Source organism: Agelaius phoeniceus, chromosome Z (genome assembly GCF_051311805.1).
Source record: "Agelaius phoeniceus isolate bAgePho1 chromosome Z, bAgePho1.hap1, whole genome shotgun sequence".
NCBI classification, from domain to species: Eukaryota; Metazoa; Chordata; class Aves; order Passeriformes; family Icteridae; genus Agelaius; species Agelaius phoeniceus.
In genome coordinates, this window is record NC_135303.1 from 92,380,257 (window position 1) to 92,401,673 (window position 21,417).

Below are 21,417 nucleotides of genomic sequence, written 5' to 3' on the forward strand. Positions count from 1 at the left end.
TGCCTGCATGTCTCAGTGCATCTCCAGGCCACCTTCAGCTCCTTCCAGATCCTCTGCTTCCCTCCCCAACTCCTCATCTCCTTCTCAATTCCCACCCTGTTCACCTTTTCACAATCACCACAAGCTCCCTCTTCTCTCTCACACCCCTCCCCCAGGAACCTTGTGCAATGACTCCCTACCCACCACATTTCTTCTGAGTCCTCCTGGAGCCAGCATTGTTCCAGGCACACGTTGGATTTGCCCTGCCAGGAGCTGTGTGGGGAAAGTGTGATGCTGTATTGCTTCACACTGCCAAGAGGCAGCACCTACTCTGCTTCAATGAGATGAGCCAGGGAGTGCCCATCTCATCTACGTGATTGTTTCTGGGGCTGGTACAACTGGACATCCCAGAGAGGAGGGTCACAGCTTCCTGCTTCAGCAGGAGAGTGATCCTCATGGATCTCCAGTTCTACTTCATGCCTGGAAGCTATGACATGTCACCTCACATGGGGACAAGACACGTAGGAATGTCCTCCTGAGGGATCTGGGAATGGGGAGGAAAGCAAGGATTTGTGTCACAGTGTGTACCTAAACATTCAGAGGAAGACAACCAGGTAGCAAGGACCTGGCCAGACACAGTGTTGTTTGCTATCTCTTCCCATGAGCTGAGCTCTCTCCATTCCCAATCCTGCTTGGACTTGTCAGCATGGTATCAAAATGCCCTGTGCATCTGGCAGACCTCTTCCCCTGCTAGAGCAGCTTTAGCTTCAAAGGAAAACTCGGAAGTAAAAAGCCCACACCCAAGAGGAAAACCTGATTCTTTTCTTATTTTTTTTGCCATTTTTTAATCTGTAAGATGTTTCCTCTTTCACATGGCTCCAGTAGCCCTTCCACATGAGAAATCCCAGGAAAGGAAAGCGATTTCCTCCAGCAGGCAACGAATACATTAATCCCCTCACAGACAGAATACATCAAACAGACAGAATAACTTTGAATACACTAACCCTTGGAAACCCCCAGGACACAGAGCATGTGTTCATGCAGTGTCACCTCTACCAGCCCTGGCCCTGCTGCAGGTAGACACTTGGTTCACAGCCAAGGGACAGAGCAGTTAATCTCCAGGAGAACTCAGGGCATGTGAAAGCAAAACTGCAGCCCCACTCCATCCCTTCTGCAAGGCTGACACCATCAGGCAGGTTCCCCAATTGCACACCACGCCACACCTGCAGCTCTCCTGGGATCCACTGCCATGTCCTGGCTATCCTTCCCTGCTCAGTTTCTGGCTCTGCCGATTCCAAACCTCCTTCCAAGCCACCAGTGGGGACCTGGTTTACTTCAGCTGGCTCCTGCCCTCCCAGCTGCCTCGGGGATGGAAAGAGTCTGATCTGATGGAGGCTGTCCATGAAAACCTGTGCTTCACCTTGGCCAGCAACCCTTGGGAAGCCTGGGAGGCCTGTAGAGGGGATCAGACTCAGCAGGAAACATTCCCGTGGGAAAAGGAACGCTGTCTCCCTTTTCCTCCCTCCCCAGGGAGACCTTGCAGGTATCTCCCCCACACCTAACCAGCACTGCCAAAAGCGGGTGTGTGGGAGCCAGAGAGTGAAGGTCTTGGAGGATGTTGCAACCTGCAGGGAGGTGATGGACCACAGGTCTGCAGGGAGCCACAGGGATGGGGGACAGTGTCCAGCTGCCCATGCTCAGGGAAGCCTCACAGGGATGGGGGGACAGTGTCCAGCTGTCCATGCTCAGGGAAGCCTCACAGGGATGGGGGACAGTGTCCAGCTGCCCATGCTCAGGGAAGCCTCACAGGGATGGGGGGACAGTGTCCAGCTGCCCATGCTCAGGGAAGCCTCACAGGGATGGGGGGACAGTGTCCAGCTGTCCATGCTCAGGGAAGCCTCACAGGGATGGGGGGACAGTGTCCAGCTGTCCATGCTCAGGGAAGCCTCACAGGGATGGGGGGACAGTGTCCAGCTGCCCATGCTCAGGGAAGCCTCACAGCGATGGGGGACAGTGTCCAGCTATCCATGCTCAGGGAAGCCTCACAGGGGCTGGAGGGCAGCCCCAGCCATGGGAGCCCTCTCCAGCCAGCTCCCCTAGCCCGGAGCTGGGCAGAGGAACCAGGAATCACACCCAGCTCCGGCCATTTTCAGCGGAGGGAGGATGCTCCAGCCCCTCATCCCATGGTGTGCCCATTACCTCCACGCTAATTACGTCTGTTGTCTGAAACAAATTGATTCATTACAGTGTGCTGTGCTTAACCATGTTAACCAGCAACGCTCCTCTGCGATCCCGACCAGCTCTGTATCAAATCCTCCTTGAAAATCGCCAATAAGTGACAGTAAATCTAATACCTTCTCCAAGTGGAGTGTAAGATAATAAATAACCCCTGAGTCAGGGAGGAAAAGACAGCTTCCTTTCTAGGGCTTTGTATCCCGAATAATAAGCGTGAGCAATTAAATTTCTATTGCTGTTTTTATCATCTACTCATTTATTTTTGTTTGGAAGGAGCCTGAGTGTTAAAGGAGCTTCCTGCATGAAGGAATGTGTCTTCCTATTTTCATTTTTCACTGCCAGATCACCCTAAGTGCCAAAAATCAGAACAGCAGAATATCAGACTACCCTGAGAAATATTTTTATAGAGGGTTTTTTCTGGACATTAAGCTTCATTCTCCCTAATTAGTGGGTTATTTGCTCGACAGCAAGAAAAATTAGAATTGGGAGATTAGGGGGTGATTATATACATAGTTACATATGATTTATATGTATAAAATATATTTTTAAAATTACGGGGTTTTGGTGGAAATTAGCTATTTTTCCTTTCTTATCCCTCCCTGGTCCTCCTGAGATGTGGTTCTGTTAACTGCAGCATTTGGGCAAGCCGATAACTTTACAGGATGCTGGCAAAATTGAAGGTGATTCATGTCATTTAAACCGGGGGTGAGGGGGGGAGAGGGAGAGAAACAGCCCATTCATTTGCATGCATTTGCATTTTTTAAACTCTCGGGGTGGTTTGACAGCTCTGGAGCTCAGTGAGCTTGAGAAATGACCTTATGGTTCCCATGCCCCCGGGGAGGTTGATGGCCAGAGGCTGGAAGTGTGCTGAGGCTGACGTTTTCCTTCCTTCCCCTCCCTCCTCTCCCTCCTCCTGCACTCCCCCCTTCCCATCCCCAAGCCAAGGGTGGGGTCCTCAATAATAACAGGCTTAAAAATAGCATCTGATGGTGACAAATGTCACCAGTGCATGCACACGCACACACACACACACGCAAATGCTGAGCAGGCGACATGGAGTTAAACAGCAAAATCCCATTTTATAATAGAAAATTACAGCATTGTTAAAATAAACTGGAGGGAGATGGTGGAAAGGGTGGAGGGCACCTAAAATAAATGTATTCTGCAGATGACGTTGTGAAACATTGCATTTATGGTCATGCTTAAAACTCATTCATTACTTTCTTGCCAGGAAAAGCCCCACTTATAAAAAAATGGTGGTGGGATACTGGACTGCTTCCCCCAGCATTCTGCCAACAGATTTAGACACCTGAAGCTGCAACAGGAAAAAAAAAAGAGGGGTTGGGGGAGCTAAGATTTGTCCTCTTTTTGTGTGAAAAACGCCAAATACAAGCCAGGGACTACAGCAATTATCATAAACCACCTGCAACGTGCACTCCCTGGGTTACCCAAAGCTCATCCAGACACTCTGCTGCTCAAAACCTCTTTTTTTTTTCTTTAATAATCTTTTTTTTCTCCAACCTCCTTCACTGTAATACTGAAGGATCTCAGCATCTCCAAACCAGCAATGTAAAACTGAAATACCAGAGAGAGGCGAAATGCTGATTTTAGCACCGTGGTAAGTAAAAAACAGAAGTACACTCAATAGATTATAAAGACATATGCGCGGAAAACAGATAAAGCAAACTGGTGTTGCCTCTGCTTGTTTGTAGGGGTGGAAGTGGAGCACTGGCACAGCTCGGAGCAGCCCTGGAGAGATGTGCCAGCCCTGGGGAGGGACAGGATCCTGCCCCCGGGTCTCAGCGCTGCTCAATGGCAGGAGCAAGAGACCTGTGACCTGTGAGGGCTCCTCACCAGCACTTCCCTTTCCCATCTCCTTCCTCAGCCCCGGTGACAACGCCCTGGAAAGCCGAGCCCTTGGAGGAGATAAAGGCTGCCAGGGGGAGCCCAGGCTTGTGCGAGGTGTGGCTGCTGGTTCAGGGCTGTGTCAGAGATGGGGGATGTCCCCTTAGACCATCCACGGGGACAGCGCTTCACACTCGGAGTCTTGGCTGGGAGATGGCAATTTTGGCTTTTAATTGCTTGCTGGCATGCAACATAATTGCAGCGTTTCAATATTTTAATACTCTAATATTTTAATATATTAATATTCTGGTACATTAATATTTTATTATTTGTATATTTTAGATATTTATAATTTTGCATTAATATTGTATATGTTCATATTTTTTGTGGTTTTATTTTATATTTTTGTTATTTTTGTTATTGCATTGAGATTTTCTGAGCATCTCCCTTTAAAATGTGCATTGCTTGGCCTTCTGTTTGCTGTGATTTTCCCTCAGGTAAGTGCTGGCTCCTGTCTGTGTTTCTTTTTTTGTGCCTCCAGTGAATCTCTGTGGGACTGCCCCCCCAAGATATGGGGGTGCCCCAGGGCAAGCAGGGGATGCAAAGCAGCTGCCCCCCCATGCCAGGCTCATTCTGCATTCAGCACAGTGGAGGAAGGAGCCTCAGGCTCTGGCTGATCTCTGCCTGCTCCTGGTGTCAAAATGTCCTTTTTCCAGGCAAAACAAGGTGCCTCCAGTTCCTCCCTTCACCCAGCCTGTGTGTGTAGAGGGATTCAGGGTGCAAGGCCAGGGGCAAGGCTGGGGGTTGAACATCCCTGACCACTGCTCCCCCATCCCAGCCAGCTGCTGGCCCCCCCTTCCTGAGCATCCCTCTGTCCTCGCTAACACAAAACCCCTGGAGGAATCCCAGCTTTACCCCTGAAGCATGAGACCACCCAGCAGAGCATCCCAGAGGTGTCAGAACCAGGCTTTGGGGTGCTGAGCATGCCAGGCCACCCCAGGCTGCTGACCCTGTCAGGAGAGGGAGTCAGAGACCCACAGAATGAATCTCAGAATGGTTTGGGTTGGAAAGGGACTTAAAGCTCATCTCTTTCCACCCCCTGCCATGGGCAAGGACATCTGCCACTGTCCCAGGCTGCTCCAAGCCCTGTCCAGCCTGACCTGGGACACTTCCAAGGACGGGAGAGTCAGGAGGAGATCTCAACACCTTTCCTCACTCTGATTTATTTTCTAGCACCACCTCCCCAGCCCAGGGCGCTCAGCACCCTGAGGCTCAGATGCTTTGGCTCTGCTGCTCTGCTACCTGCACCTCTTTCCCAATCCCTGCTCCAGGCTGCAGGAGCGGAGGCAGCAGCCAGGGTGGGCTGGCTGCTCTCCCTCTGCATCCACCCATGGATGTGCAGACCTGCCTGCTACATCCATCAGCCCATAAATGTATGTGGGTTATTTTTTTCTTTCCCCCCAAGTTTTATTTGTGTCTCTTCATAATGAGGCAATTAAGATGTGCATGTGAGATCACCGTAATCTGTCAAAATATTACAGCTTCTTTCACTGGGGTATGCTGGCCAGTGATTGATCACTCCTGCTCCTGTTACTTGGTGGAAAAACACTGGTGCAGGTTGCCCAGAGAGGCTGTGGCTGCCCCTGGATCCCTGGAAGTGCCCAGGACAAGGCTGGACAGGGCTTGGAGCAACCTGAGATACTGGAAGGTGTTCCTGCCCATGGCATGGGGCTTGGACACAGCAGTCACTTCAAACCCAAACCAAACTCTGATTCTATTTTGGTGGAATAGGGATGCTGAGGCTCTGTTCCTGCATCCACAACCTTGAGCAAGTCCCTTGTGCAAATGTCCCTGAGCAAAGCCACCCACACTGACACCCCATGCACTGCCAGCCCCACAGGGACAACACCACTGCCTTGGCCAAGCACTTCACTCCAACTGGGAACACCAAGAAAGACTTGGGATCCCCAAATGCCTATTTGAAGGCAAGCAGAGAGGTGGGATTACCACTTTATTTGAAAAAGAAGGAAGGTGTAAAACCTAAAAAAGGTGAATGTTGCCTTTATATTTATTCCTTACTATGGGGGCACACCTCCCCTCTGAACATCTTGTCTCCAGAAGAACATGTTATTAAACCACCCACCCCAGCAGCAAGCGTTTCTGCCCTCCAGCAGGAAGGTGGGGCAGAGAGCTCCCTGCCCTTCAATCACTTCCCTGGGATGCCTGGAACGACGAGGAAAACGTGGCGACATCGACTGCTACCTCCCTCACAGGGAAATCACTGGAATTCTGAGGGACACCACCCCTCTGCAGACCCAAATTGGTTCCGGGGGACGAAAATCACCATGGTTCTGATGGACATCACCCCTCTGCAGACTCAAAGGTGGTTCTGTGCAAGGGAAATCACTGAGGTTCTGAGGGACACCACCCCTCTGCAGACCCAAAGCTGGTTCTGAGGGACACCATCCCTCTGCAGACCCAAAGGTGGCTCTGTGTGAGGGAAATCACCACGATTCTGAGGGACACCACCCCTCTGCAGACCCAAAGGTGGCTCTGTGTGAGGGAACCACCTCACAGCAACACCAGCAGGGTTTTACCGCTCCAGGAACTCCGACCAGTCTGGGAGACACGGGGTTGAGCTGGGAACGTTTGGGGTGTTCAGCTTTCAATTGAGTTCATCCACACAGAAATGAGGATAACGCCAAAACCCCATGGATTTTGCTAGGATCTGGACACAGCAGAAGAGGGAAGATGGTTCCAAAGTGATGCTTTGGCGAGGAAGGATGCACAGAAGGCGGCATTCTCCTCGCTGGCAGCACGGATGGGGAGGCAGCCCCGGGGGTGGGTGCAGAGGTGGCATCACCCCGCAGGTCTCCTGGCAAGGGAGCAGCTCTGCAAAGGGAACAGCTCAGCACAGTCTGAAGGGATGCTCTGTGGGACACCAGGGGAAAGGGCAAGCAGAGTCCCTGGGATGCTGACACAGATGGAGACCTCCCTCTGGTGCCAGGAGGAGAGGGGTGGCCAAGGAGCCCAGCGCTCCACAGGATGTGAGATGGAAAAGACCCAGAAGTCGAGCATGGTCTGATCACATAATTAAAGTGGTTAGGCTTCAGGGAGTGAAATCACAGGGGTGACCTTCACCCTGCTATTTCTTCATTACTTACTGGACTTGTCAGAATTCATACTAATCTCTGAACAAAATCCTTGGGCATACAAGGATTCATCCTTACCAACATCTGGCTGGCAAGTTGAGCCTATGTGAACTATTTATATTTGCACATACTATATAAAACTGACCTTTTTTCCAGCTGGAACTACCAGTTTCCTATAGGCAGGCCACAAAAAAAGCCATATTCACTGAAGTCCCATCAGGGAGTCCAAAACAAAAGGTGCTTTAGAAATACCCTCAGAGTTTCCAGTGATCCCAGCAACAACCCTTTATCTTCCCAGTTTCCAAAATCCATGCAGGAGTTTATCCAGCCAAGCAGATCTGGGGCACATCAGTACTGGAGATCTGCTGGAATCTCTGGTACAACATCACTTGGGAAGCTCCACGGGGATTATTTGCTTAGGAAGGTGCCACTCATTTGCTCACCAGGATGTGGAGGCCAAAGCAGCTCCTGTGTGAATCCATCCTGTGTGAATCCATCCCAGGGAATTTTTAAACCCTCTTTACACACCTCAGCAAATGTGCACCTTTGAACAAATCCATCCCTGCAGGCTGACTCCAGAGACCCAGAGCCTACACATGAAGTACTCTGCACTTCATCATTTGTTTGCATACAGATATGATCTGGCAAAATTGCAAATTATGAATCAAATCACCCCTCAGCCTGCTGAACAGTTGGGTGCTGCTGCTCCATGATCACCAGGACCTGACCCTGGTCCATATAAAACTTGACTTTCTGTCCTCAGTTTCTCTCTGGGGAGGAACCTGTGGCTGAAGTTGAGCTCTTGGGTGGCACAGGGTGATGAACAGGTTGAGCTCATGGCAGGGTGTTGGAACTACTTGATCTTTAAGATCCTTCCCAACCCAAAACCAACTTGGTGATCACATCACCAAGTCCCATGCCCCTCCCATTTCCTTGGAACCAGTTCTCAGGCCCAGATAAACACCAACACCAGCCCTGTCAGGGCCAGAATAGAATTCAGTGCCTGCTGTAATTGAAGGGCCATGTTTTCAATTTGGTTTCCTTTTCCCAGCTTCCTTAAATTGCCCACACTGCCCAGTTTCAGAATTTATATAAAGCTCCAAAATCAGGAGCTCCAGGTCACTTCTGGGTGGCAGCTTGATGAAGTCTGCATGCTGCATGACAAATGCCATCTGATCTGCTGAGCAGGCCTTGGCAAAGGGGCATCCTGGTGATAAATGGTCAAATAAACATAAATAATTAGTGGAGCTACATCAAAGGCCCCACCTGGCTCCAGATGGTGTTTTGAAGGCTTCATCCACACACAGAGCAGGGGCAAATTAATTAACCACAGCATCTAGGCAGGTACCAGAGAGAAGACTTTACAGAGTGGTCACACAGTGACCACAGTCTTTTATTGTCCCCCCATTCAAGCATTTATTTGGAGGTCTGGAGCTTGGGGGGATGGTGCTCTGGGCAGCAGCTTCCTACTGCTCCTCTCTGCTGAGGCTCCAGAAGGTGCTGCACGGCTGAAGATGCTCAAGACCTTTTTTTTTCCCTTGAAACCCATTTTCTTGAAACCCTGGAAACCCTGTCTACACAGCTCTGTGTGGCCTTGATGGTCTCCTGTCCACATTTAATAGGACATTGCTGATACAGGCAATGATGCTGGGTGAGTGTCTCCCCCCCACCCAAATCTATATGCACACACTCAAAACACGTGTGGGAGGGGGGAATATGTTAAGTGAAACAGGAGGGTTTCCAGACATCCTCTGCAACCACCCCACTCTCATGGAAACTCATTCACACCTCAAGTGACACGCTACCCCTCCCACACCACCAAAATGAGGAAAAGAAAGAGAAAGCAAGAGGAAAATCCCCACCAGAGATATGCCCATGCAGGGTACGGCTGAACATCTGGTTGCTGGTCTCCCCAGCAGCTCTGACATGAGACAGAAGAAGGTCCATGAGGTATGTGACATTGTGGATGGCATTTCTGCCCGTGTGTGTGCACCCACTCTCCTCTAACACCTTCCCATTGTGCCCAGACCCTGCTACAGGGAGTGACATAGGAGACATATATAGGATACATCCCTATTAACACACAGCATTGCAATCCAATGAGCACATCAGTGGTAGGTACCTCCTTCCAGCATGGCCTTAAAAATAGCCAAAAAAGCCATTTCCTCCCATTCTGAACTCTCCTGAGAAAACACGCCAGCCCCTTCACTCTCTCTCGTCCTGTTCTTCTTCAGAGCCAGAAAAAGGAAAAGAAATTGTAAAAAAAAAAAAAAGGGCTTCTATTAAATGGCCTGCACACACTGGGTGGGTTTGCTTCCTGACAAAAAAAAAAAAAGAAAAATTAAAAAAAAAACCCAACAAAAAAAAAAGAAAGAAAAAAGAAAAAAAGAAAAACCAACCAACCAACCACAGCGGAAAAATGTGCCCAGCTTAACCATGGAAAACTGGCTTGGCTGGCGTCCCTCCGGAGTGGACAGGATTGCAAGGGACTTGGACTCAGATCCGGGTGAGGCTGTCACCAGCCTGCTCATGAAAACACAGCTCCAAAATAAATACATTTTTTGAGGGCTCCGAAAAAGCAGAGCATGAAGGATGGGGATCCAGCTTCCCCTCCTCTTCTCCCCCCACCCACCTCGCCCCCAGAGAGAAAGCCACCGATGATGGGAGGACTTTGGGAACAAAAATAAAAGGGTCAGAGCGCTCGCACATTAAATCAGAAGCAGATGTGTGCCTGCTCGCCAGCCTGAGTCACCGCGGGAGGGTGGGGAAGGGGGGGTTATCGCTATTTTGGTGCTGGGTGTGGGGTACAGAAAACAATGTGAGGAGAAGGCGGTGCAGTGTTTGAGCAGGCTTAATATCGGCTTGGGAGCAGGTACAGGCAGGCTCCAGCAGCGGAGGGGTGGGAAGCTCAGCTCGGCAGTGGCATTGGCAGCAGCTGCGCCCCATCCCCTGCCCGGGCAGGATTGCTCCTCCAGACCCTGCCCAGGCTCCCTGGCAGCATCACTGGGCATCCCCAGTGGCACACACCCCTTTTTGGGGGAGTTTCTTGCTGATCTGAATTCAGTCCCCCAGCATCAACCTCCAGGAGGAGCACCCAATCATCCCCATCCGCTGGCCAAGATGCTGCCAAGCCTGAGGTATCTCCAGACTCACAGCAAGGCAGAGGCAGGAGCTTTGTCCTCTCTCTCAGGAGGACAACCTCAGCAGCTCAGCACCTCTCTAAAGCCCTGCTTGGTTTGGGCTAAGCCCTGTAACACGAGCTCAGCTTCTCCTTTCAGCTCCCGCTGTGCCCTGCGCTGCTGACACCGTGTTGCCGTTCATTAGGCTCATAAATCCCACAGGTATTTAGGAGAAAGGTATCTCAAATTGGTCTATTTAACTCTGGCATAACTCAAAATATTCTATTCCTGCTCGGCTCTCATGAGAGCCCTTGCAGCCTCATTGGTTTGTAATTGCCATTTCAGTCCTGGCGCTCTAAACACACGAGCTCCCGTGCTATGGCTGGGCTGGAAGAGTTCCCACATAGACATGAGGTGGATTTTGGACAGGTGTGTTCATGGAAGGTGCCTGTGCAGAGCATCTCATCCTGCAATGGCAATCCATCTTGCAAAGACACAGCCCCTCCAGCACCACCACCCCATCATCTGAACCATGGGCAGAATGATAGTCCTGGGCTTGTGTGGTGGTGTCACAGTCAAACCCAACACAGGATGAAAATTCAGGACCCTGGCTCAGAGAAGAGACCAAACAGACACAGATGTTACCTGTGAGTGTCTCCCCTGAGTCACCTACAGGCCCTATCCCATCAGAGAGGGGAGTTAGAGTGGGTGAATATTGCATCTCTCCATCCTTTGCTGCCCCAAAAAGCAGCTTCACAAGATGCTCCATCCATGGAAACAAGAGGTGATGGCTTTAAACAGAAAGAGTGGAGATTCAGACTGGCTAGGAGGAAGAAACTCTTATGATGAGGGGGGTAAAAAATGGGCACAGGTTGCCCAGAGAAGCTGTGGCTGTGGCTGGAAACATTCAAGTCCAGGCTGGACAGGACTTGGAGCGACCCAGTTAAGTGGAAGCTGTCCTTGCCCAGGGCAGGGGGCTGGAATGGGATGACCTTCAAAAGTCACTTCTAGCCCAAGCCTTCTGATGATTCTGTGGTCCCATGACCATTTTTTCGGCAAGCCAACATTGTCCTGACCACACTGAAGCCCCAGTGAGATGCATCACATCCCTAACTCTTGAGCTGGGCATTTCTAGTTGAAATACTGCCAGGTTTCAGCACAGGATGGTCAGGGAAAGGGGATGAGACTTTCATCCGGACTTTTTATATGTAAACCAGCCATCTAATGAGCTCTCTGAAGACCACAGGTAATATATGGGCATAACCTTATAGCATGGCCCAAGCACCAAATATCCAGAGGTAACTCCCTGTCTTCCAGGGATGATTTAATCCAGCTCTCAAAGTTACAGGGCAATTTAACTGAAGATCTGGGGTCAGATTCAGATTTCATTTGTATCTTAGCTCCATCTGTGTGCCAAGTCCCTGGTTTCTCTGCCAAGCTGGTTGCAAGCTAAACAGCAGCTGAGTCCTCAGCTCAGCCCTCAGCTCCTGCAAAGCCTCACCCGCCTGAGCAATCTGTGCGATCCGGCCGGGCCCACCCATGCCCAGCTTGGTAAATATAGTCAAAGCTGGTGGAGAACCAACAGAAAAAAAACACATTTGAACTCTCCCTGGAAGAAGGAAAAGAAAAATATCCACTGCTTAGATGTTTCTCTCAAACACATGGAAAAAAAATAATACTGAAAATCAGTGGGATTAATTTTTTTAACTGACGCTTCTGCAAGCAAGAAGGGGGTCTGTGGGATCAGGTCCCTCAGCAGGCACGTCCTGTGTCCCAGCTGACTCTTTGCACATGCCAGCTCACAGTCTGATCTGATTTAAACCAGCTGAGTTGTAAATGAGGCTTATAATGGAATTGGCAAATGACCCTTCAATACAGCATCACAAACCAACAGCACTCAAAAATAATCAGGGGTCGAGTCAGGACTCAGCTCTCGGCCAAGGGTGAGTGCAGGATCTAGGATGCATCGTGCCACAGGCTACCAAACACCCCAAGCAAGCAGGGAGAACTCCCAGCCTCTCCCCTCTTTAGAGGGGTGACTCTTCCAAAACAACAACAAAACAAAAAAACAAAACAGGGAAAAGGAGGAGAAAAGGCAGCCCTGACATGTAGAGAGAGACAGTCTCGCCTGTTTGTGTTGGCCTATGCTGAACTCCAGGCAGTTTCCAACTGGAACCCAGAAATGCTGATGGTGTTTGGAGTCTGTCTGCATCCCTCCCATGACGTGAAGAGGCATTCAGGATGATGGGCTAGGATGTTGGTATTTTTTTTTCCCCTAACAACTATATTTACTGTTACATTTTGAACTCCCCATGCTGTCATTACAATGTCAGATGAAATTACATGTGTGATAACCATAACATTGACACATGCACAAGTTCACAGAGGATTTAGAAGGAAACAGCTTCAAGGGAAGAGGGAAGCTGCTCACATGCCTCAACTCAAAGGGGATGTCCAAAGGAGTCATTGAATTACAGGGCACTGCCTACAGCCTCAACTTGGCCTTGCTGGAACTGAATTACATTTTTGGGGGGCTTTTCTGGGTAAAATGTATTCTTATTTATCCTGGGGTAATTTTGGATTGACTCCCAGGATTTAACTGATGTTGTTCTGGATGTGCACCAGCACAAAGAGGATCAGGACATTACAGTGGTCTGCAGGACAGACGGAGTAGAGTGATCTGAATTTCATTGGGATTCTGTGCTGGAGCCACCATGGAGGTCACAAATCCTAGAATGGTTTGGAGGAACCTTAAAGCTCATCCAGTTCCAAGCCCCTGTCATGGGCAGGGACACCTTCCCCTAGACCAGGTTGCTCCAGGCCCCATCCAACATGATCTGGAACTCTTCCAGGGAAGGGAGATGGGAGTGCAGAATGAAGATAGCTACACCACTGAAAAACCATCTTTTATCAAGGCACATGATCCCCTTTCACACATTTGCCCCTACAGAGCACTTCAAGACTGAGGGGAGATGCTCTCTTCTGATCCAGGATGTGCTAGAGCCATGAGAAAGGAACCCCAGCTTCTCATCCACTTCTAGGCCAGAGGTAACTGCTCCACAAAGCTCAGCCTTTAAGGTGTTAAGAAAATCCAAATTTCTGCTAGGGAAAAAGCAGCAATCAGATTTCTTCCAACCTGCTATGGGCAGCTGGGTGAAGAGAACTTGGCCGGTGCTCCTGGAGTATGGATCCAGCAGCAAACTCCAGAAGAGAGGCTTATCTTCCAGTGGCACTGCTGGGTGCATAAGGCAACATCTGTACAGCTCTGACTGCATCTGCTCAGGGGGAAATGGTACAAGTCTGACTAGGCTGGTCCAGTTAAAGTGCTACAACTTCCAGAGAAAATGTTAGAGATCAAACTTGCAGTGCATTGTGACATACTGATACAGACTGAGAGAGCTGGGGATGTTTGGCCTGGACAAGAGAAGGCTCCAGGGACACCTCAGAGCCCCTGCCAGGGCCTCCAGGGGCTCTAGCAGAGCTGCCCAGGGACTGGGGACAAGGCCTGCAGGGACAGCAGCCAGGCAATGGCTCCCACTGCCAGAGGGCAGGCACAGATTTTGGGCTCTTGGCAATTAGGAATTGCTGGCTGGGAGGGTGGGCAGGCCCTGGCCCAGGGTGCCCAGAGCAGCTGGGGCTGCCCCTGGATCCCTGGCAGTTCCCAAGGCCAGGCTGGACAGGGCTTGGAGCAGCCTGGGACAGTGGGAGATGTCCCTGCCCATGGCAGGGGGTGGAATCAGATCACCTTTAATGGCATTTCCCACCCAAATTCTTCAGTGATATCCACACCTCTGGATGTTTTGGCTCTCAGCTCTTACACAGATTATTTTATGGAGCAGCTGCCTTGCTCTTGCTCTCTTACACAAAAAAAAGAGAAAAAAGAGGGAAAAAAAAAGCAGATGTTTAACACAACAGCAGCACCAAGGGCTTGTGGGGTGGAAAAGGGCACTGCACGTGCATGGGGAGCACATGGCTGCTTCTTTGTACTCTTCCCAGGGTGCAGGTTTGATTCACCTCCTGAGCAAAGGAATGGAGGATGCTCTGGGTGTGTGTTTATTGTTGGGCAATGTTCTGAAGAGCAACAGCACACATGTGGAACCACTCACACTACCCTAGGACCTACTTTTTGTCCTGGGTGGGAAAATATCAGCGTTTCACCCCACTTGGCCTGCCATCTCACTGTCCGTGCTTTGCATCTCCCTCCACAGCACAAATACGACAGCCTCTGGTTACATATATTGCAGTGATGATTCTCTAGGACAGAAAAACTCGTCAGGTAAGGGGCTACGATAAAACCAGACACGTGGAAGCATCTACCTGTCCATTCCCCCACCTCACCTCCCACCTGTGGATCTCCCTAACCAACCTGATGTAGTTCCATACATCCACCACACGAACAGAACACCCCTCTGCAGCACGTTCATTTCTACCCTCCTCTGTTTGTCCACGAAGACACACGACCAGAAGGGGTGTGGATACAATCTCTTGCATAGTTCTAAACGTACAGATACGTATATTTTTGTTCACCCAGTCCTTCCCAGGGATGGGCAGGAGCCCAGCAGCTTGCTCACACCACACTTCAAAGCCGCGCACCAGCGCTGGATGAAACACCGGCACCGCCGCACGCCGGGGACTTTCCTTTTCCAAGCCAGCTCTTCAAAATATTTATAAAGGCACTTAAACCCCGTTTTGACCACTGCCTGTGTTTGCAAGCCCTGCCCTGGGACTCATGTCAGGTCGCGGGGAGTTCCGCTGGCATTGCTGGCATACCTGAGGAGAGGCAGAGGCGCTGGCTCTGAACAAAGCCCCGAGTGATTGCAGAGCTGTGCCCTCCGCCGGGCGCAATTATGGTTAGAGAAAACGCTTGTTTATAGCAGGATCCTTCCAGTCGGGGAAAAAAAGAGATTTAATTACAAGGGAACGGTGCCGTGGGCGTGTGCGCGAGCGCGGCCAAGAGCCGGGCTGCTCCCCCTGCCCAGGTGGCTGCTGGTGGGTCCAGCTTTTGTGGAGGGTAAAAAAAGGGAAAAAAGGGGATTTGGAGTCTTCCTCCGTGGTTGTTGAAGGCTGAGCAATGAATCAGGGGAGGCGAAGCATGGAGAATTAAAAAGATTCTTGTCTCACTAGGTCAGGAGCAACAGGAAGGGGATTAAAGAAGGAGGTGGATGGCAAAATTACCCACAACTTTCTTCTTTTTCCTCAAGTCATGGCCTTGAACACAGGCTCCCTCAGGTAGGTCATGAGACTCACAGACTGGATTGGGATGGAAGGGACTTTAAAGATCCCACAGTGACACCTCATGCCATGGCAGGGACATCTTCCACTGTCCCAAGCTGCTCCAAGCCCTGTCCAACATGGCCTTGGACACTTCCAGGGATCCAGGGGCAGCCACAGCTGCTCTGGGCACCCTGGGCCAGGGATTCACCACCCTCACAGGAAAAAATTAATTCCCAAAGTCCAATCTAATCCTGCCCCCTGCCAGTTTTAAGCCATTCCCCTTTGTCCTATCACTATCTGCCCATGTGAAAAGTTTCCTTCTGTCCTTCTTTATCATCTCCTTGTAAGTAGTGGAAGGCTGAGGTCTGAGATGGGTTTGGTTTCAACTCCATTTTTCAAATGGTATTGCAGAATCAGAGCCCAATGTGAGCTGCTGACATTTTACACACAGAGATGGACTACAGGACATGGTAAGCCCAGGAGCTGAATCCTTGTTAAAAAAAAAAACAACACCTTTAGATGGAAAAGTGCAATCCTGTTGGACACCCAGAGCTCCTCAATGCTGTGTTAGCCAAGGTACATGCTCATCAAATGCATGCATCAGAGAATATTTTTGTAGCCCTGTCTTTTCTGCCACTAATTTTAAGGAACAGAGTGCGGTTTCCTCTCCTGTGTTTCTCATATTTTGCTTAAAAATAAAATTTGAACCTAAATCAAACCAAACAGCTTCTTGCCCAAGGTGGTAAAAAAAAAAAAAAAAAAAAAAAAGCAAAGCCTCTTCTATGGTGAACCCTTCAGGAAAAGGGAATATAAATCCCCCTGTGGTTGTGTTCCCCCAGCAGCATTCAAAAAAGCCCCCAAAAGCCAGTGCAAAATTTGCAGTGGGTCCTTCCTACCTCTGCACATGACTTCTGGGAAACACATAAAGCATCCACCAGAGCACAGTCTGATTTATACTTGGAGCAGGGCACCTTTAATGGCAGCAGGAGTGCGGGTGTAAATCTCCAGGCACGGAAAAATCCGACACACAGCCCCAGCCCTTGGATCCACTCTGCTCCGAATGCCACTGAATAAAAATGAGGCTTTATGGCAAAAAAAGAGGTACATGTCCTTCTGCTGGGTAGGAGAGATTTCTAAGGGTTCAGTGCTATAAATAATGATTCAAGCCAGTTTGCAAATGTCTTGTGCAGCCCAGGATGAGACACTGAACAGGTATTGAGAACACCACAAAAATGACCAGGAGGATGAAGCCCCTCTGCTCTGGAGCCAGCCTGGCACGGCTGGGGCTGCTCAGCTGCACAAGAGAAGGCTCCAGGGACACCTCAGAGCCCCTGCCAGGGCCTCCAGGGGCTCCAGCAGAGCTGCACAGGGACTGGGGACAAGGCCTGCAGGGACAGCAGCCAGGCAATGGCTCCCACTGCCAGAGGGCAGGCACAGATTTTGGGCTCTTGGCAATTAGGAATTGCTGGCTGGGAGGGTGGGCAGGCCCTGGCCCAGGGTGCCCAGAGCAGCTGTGGCTGCCCCTGGATCCCTGGCAGTGTCCAAGGCCAGGCTGGATGGGGCCTGGGGCACCCTGGGATAGTGGAAGGGGTCCTGCCCATGGCAGGGGTGGCACTGGACAAGCTTTAAAAGCCCCTTCCAACCCAAATCATTGTTTGATTCCACAGGGACTTTGTGGGTTGAACCAGAAGTGGAGGCTGTTGTGCCCTCTCATCCATCACTGCCTCCCAAAACTGTACGCCAGCCCTGTCCACATGCAGAACCAGGCATGGGTTGTGACACATGTCCCCCAGGATGTGCCCACCCCACACACAGAGGGAGATGCACCCCAAAGATCCCTCCCCTCCCTGCCCTTTGCACAGGGGGGGCAGCTCCTGTGTGAATGGGGACAATGCCACACTCACTCATCTGCCATGCAGGCAACATAGCCCTAAGATCTTACGCCCATCCTGACTCCAGAACAACACAAAAAATCCATGAATATCCTCGAGAGCAAACAGGGATGGGCAGTGAAGCTCATGGGTGCCTCCACAGTCCAGTTTAATAATTCTCACTGTTGCCAACTCCTGCTGTTCAGACAGTGTCTGCCCTGTCTGCAGAGCAGAAACACACCCCCAAGAACCCTGCTCAAGACCTAAAAGGCTTCTTTCTCCTTTGACCTTCACCAAGGGCAGACTGGACCTCTGCTCTTTAGGTGCATTTGAGTGTGAAGGCATTGGAGGAAGACCCATGTGAGAACAAAGAGGAGACTGCTTCTGGAAAACCATGCTGAAATTAGAAAATTAAATAAACAGCCAGTCCTAAAAGAGAAAACTCCTGCCATAAAGTAGATTTTGAGGGGGGGTGATGAAAGGAAAGAAATGGTTGTGCACTGCCCTGCTTTGCTAAACAGGCAGATGGGACCTGTATTTCTCTTCTGAAACTTTAATGGAAGGATATGATTCTGCTGCAAGCATATTTTATATGCCTGGCGATTAAAGAGGAAGGAAAGGGCATAATTTATAGAATTGTGAAACACAGAGGATAGCTGTCTGGCTGCAGTGTTTCTTTATTTTCTTGTTACTCCTCTTATTCTTCCTTTTGCTCCTAGGCTTGTGAAAGGTGATAGATGGGCAGTGGTGGAGACAGAAATCTTCCTATTATATTCACAGGGCAGGTACTGAATCAGCAGCCACAGTGGCTACATGAGCTGCACCTCCTCTGAACAAGCCTGAGACCAAAAAAACAAGTGTTTCTGTGTGTCCTCATCCTTTCTACAGTGCTTTCCAGCTCCTACAGCTACCTCACCTCTCTGCAGTTAGCAGGGCATCAGTCTTTCAAAGAAGAAATTTGAGCCTTGCTTGGTTCTTGATGTAGATGGGAACATGACACGGCCAAGCTCTTGCCCCATCTGATCCTCCAGATCCTGCATTTTTATGGACAACCTGCCAAACTCTGCCCAGACCCCGGCAATTCCCATCCATCCCACCTCAAAGGAAGCAATTTGTCCAGAGAAACCCACGTTTGTCTGGAGAGGCACCTTGTAGACAAAGACCTGGTGGCCAAGAAGGTGCCCAGAACTCAGCAGCATGTCCTTGCACTGAAGACGGCCAGGCACACACTCAGCTGAATGAACAGAAGTGGTGCCCAGAGGTCAAGGGAAGTGAGCCTTCTGTTCCATCCATCACTTGTGAGACCACAGCTGAAGGGCTGTGTCCACTCTGGAGTCTCCAGAGAGACCCTGCCATTGTGGAGGCAACCAAGATGGTCAGGGAGCAGGAGCACGCGAGGTGAGAAGAGAGTTTTGTTCAGCCCAGAGAAGAGAGCATGAAGGGGCAATCTAATTTTTTTCATCTACCTACCTAGTGTAAAACTATAGAGAAGAAGGAGTCAGACTGGTCTCGGAGCACAAGAAGCCAGGGGAAGAAGTTTCAGCAAAGCAAGTTTATATCAGACATAAGAAAAACATTTCTTAGTAAGAGGCTGGTCAAACCTTGAACCATGCAGCCAGAGAAATGCTGGGATTTGTATCCCTGGAGATGCTCAAAACTCAACCACACAAAGGCACGAGCCTGACTGAGAGGTGGAAGTTGGATCAGAAGTCTTCAAAGGCTCTTTCCACCAAAACCATTCCCTGACTCTGTGTTCCAGTTGTGCAGACAGGGAGCCAAGGCACAGAGCAGATGAAATAACACAACCACAGGTATGCAGGCAACCTGCACCTGAGGCCACATCTCCACAGAGCAACCTAAAGCCCTACCCTCACTGCTTTTGAACATATTAAACCCATCACCACAGTCATGTCTGTGTGTGCTGGGCTTTCTGGGGTCATCTGCTTCCCTGGTAGAAGAGCTTCTCCTGCTGCAAAGTTCTTTGGATTTTTAATTTTTTTTTTCAACTTCGGGGCCAATTCAGCAACTCATCTTTCTGCTAAGACTGTCAGTGAAAGCGTCAACTGCATGGCTGGTTCCTGTGATGTGGAACCATGCCCACCAAGACTTGGACCAGGACTGTGCAGCCCATTTCACATCAGCCACCATCCAGCCCACACTTGGCAGAAGACTGAAGACAGTATCAGCCATGCCTGCATGACTCCTGGCACTGGGCTATTTCTCTCCAGCCCTCTGAGCAGCCAGGATATAAATCTTGCTCTTCTTTCACTAGTCTTTGCCGTGACAACACAATCACTTGGCTGCCCATGCCAGTTCTCCTTGGGCGTTTGTCAGGGATGCGTCAGTGGAAAAATGAACTCTGCACCCTGGCGAGGAGGGGGAGCAGCTCCTCATGAAGCTCACCACTGCTGCCCTTTCTCAGCTCACACATTTGCTGCAGGAGGAGTGCAAGTGCTCGTGAAATCACTGTGAATATTTACCTCCACCAGGAGCAAATCCATATTCCTCCCTCCCGGTGAATAAGCAGGAAGACCTTGCCCAGATAAATGCAGGGTGAGAGCTTGGCTTCCCCTCCAGAACCAGCACTCCCATGCCTAAATATCTCCATGAAATCTCTGTGTGTGTGCATGTGTACACATCCTTTGTTCAGAGCTGTATTTACTCTTTAGAAAGAAGACTGCTTGTCCCATTGAAGCCAGAAAGAAGGAAGAAATTCTTTACACTGAGGGTGGTGAGGCCCTGGCACAGGCTTCCCCAGAGCAGCTGTGGCTGCCCCTGGATCCCTGAAAAAGTTCAAGGCCAGGTTGGACAGGGCTTGAAGCAACCTGGGATAGGGGAAGATGCCCCTGACCATGGCAGGGGGTTGGACTAGATGAGCTTTAAAAGTCCCTTTCAAACCAATCTATGACCCTGTGATAGGTCAGCTGAGTCCTCCTGTTCACCCCACAAATGCTGCAACTCCTGGCACAACAGAGAAAAACATTCCCTGAAGTTGTAAAACTGAGACTCTCCAGCAATTCTTACACATTACCTAAACATCTGGGTTGTTTTTTTTTTTTCACTGTCTGAAACCTCTTTAATTGAATCACTCCTAACTCTGTGAATGGCAGAGTCTGGTCAGGGGATGCAGGACCCCACTGCGTGCGGGGCAGTGTGAGAATGTACAACCCTGCAGCCCCCTGCAGGGAGACCACGGGGCCAGCAGAGAAGCCAGTGGGGATGGACAAGATGTGGATTCAGCTCAGGAAGCTCACACAGCTACAAGGCCATAAGCACGGGAGGGTGGAGCCCTACTTCTGTCCAGAGAGAGGGAAGGGAGCCCGTCCCCTGCTGAAAGCTGTGGGTGGACGTATTGCACTTGGCCAGCCAGGAGATTAAGGCAGGTCCCCTAATTGAACATTTCCCAATGGGAGGGAGACAAAAAAAAGCAATTTGAGGGGTGGAAAGAGAGCAGGTAAAACATCATCTGGAGAGAACGGGGTGGGCAGGAGAGGCTCCTCACAGAGAGGGGTGAGATGAAGGCTTGTGGGGCAGAGGAGGATGCTGGCTGCACCAGCTGCTGCGCGCTTCAAACACGGGGAGCAGATAACACATGGATTCATGGAGCAGGGTGGGAGGAGGTGAAGGAAGCAGGCAGGAGAGAAGATTACAGGAGTGCAGGGAACAACAAAGAGGAGGGAAATGGAGAAGGAAAAAATTATGCAGGGCCTTGAAGGTCAAAAGAGTCAACTTCAAAAGGATTCCTTAAAGACATAGAGCAAATGCCTTTATATTAAATTATTTCGTTTTCACACAAATCTAAATAGTATATTTATCATACTATATAATAGTATAGGGGGGAGGGGTGGGGGGTTGCCTCCCAACATTCTAGTTGGCACAGAGGGAAGACAAAGTGGAAGGATGATAAGAGAAGTCTGGGACTCTTTGTTTTTCTAATGGACGAGACAGGGCTGGAGTTGGCAGGACCACCTTGCAAAGGATACAGAGTGAGGCGGAGGAGGC

At 50.2% G+C, this 21,417-nt stretch overlaps 1 protein-coding gene across 1 annotated transcript in view; it reads right to left on the minus strand.

The window, feature by feature from the left end:
- ZBTB7C (zinc finger and BTB domain containing 7C) overlaps nucleotides 1-21,417 on the minus strand; it is a 154,938-nt gene that overhangs the window by 13,201 nt on the left and 120,320 nt on the right. The window lies entirely within an intron of this gene.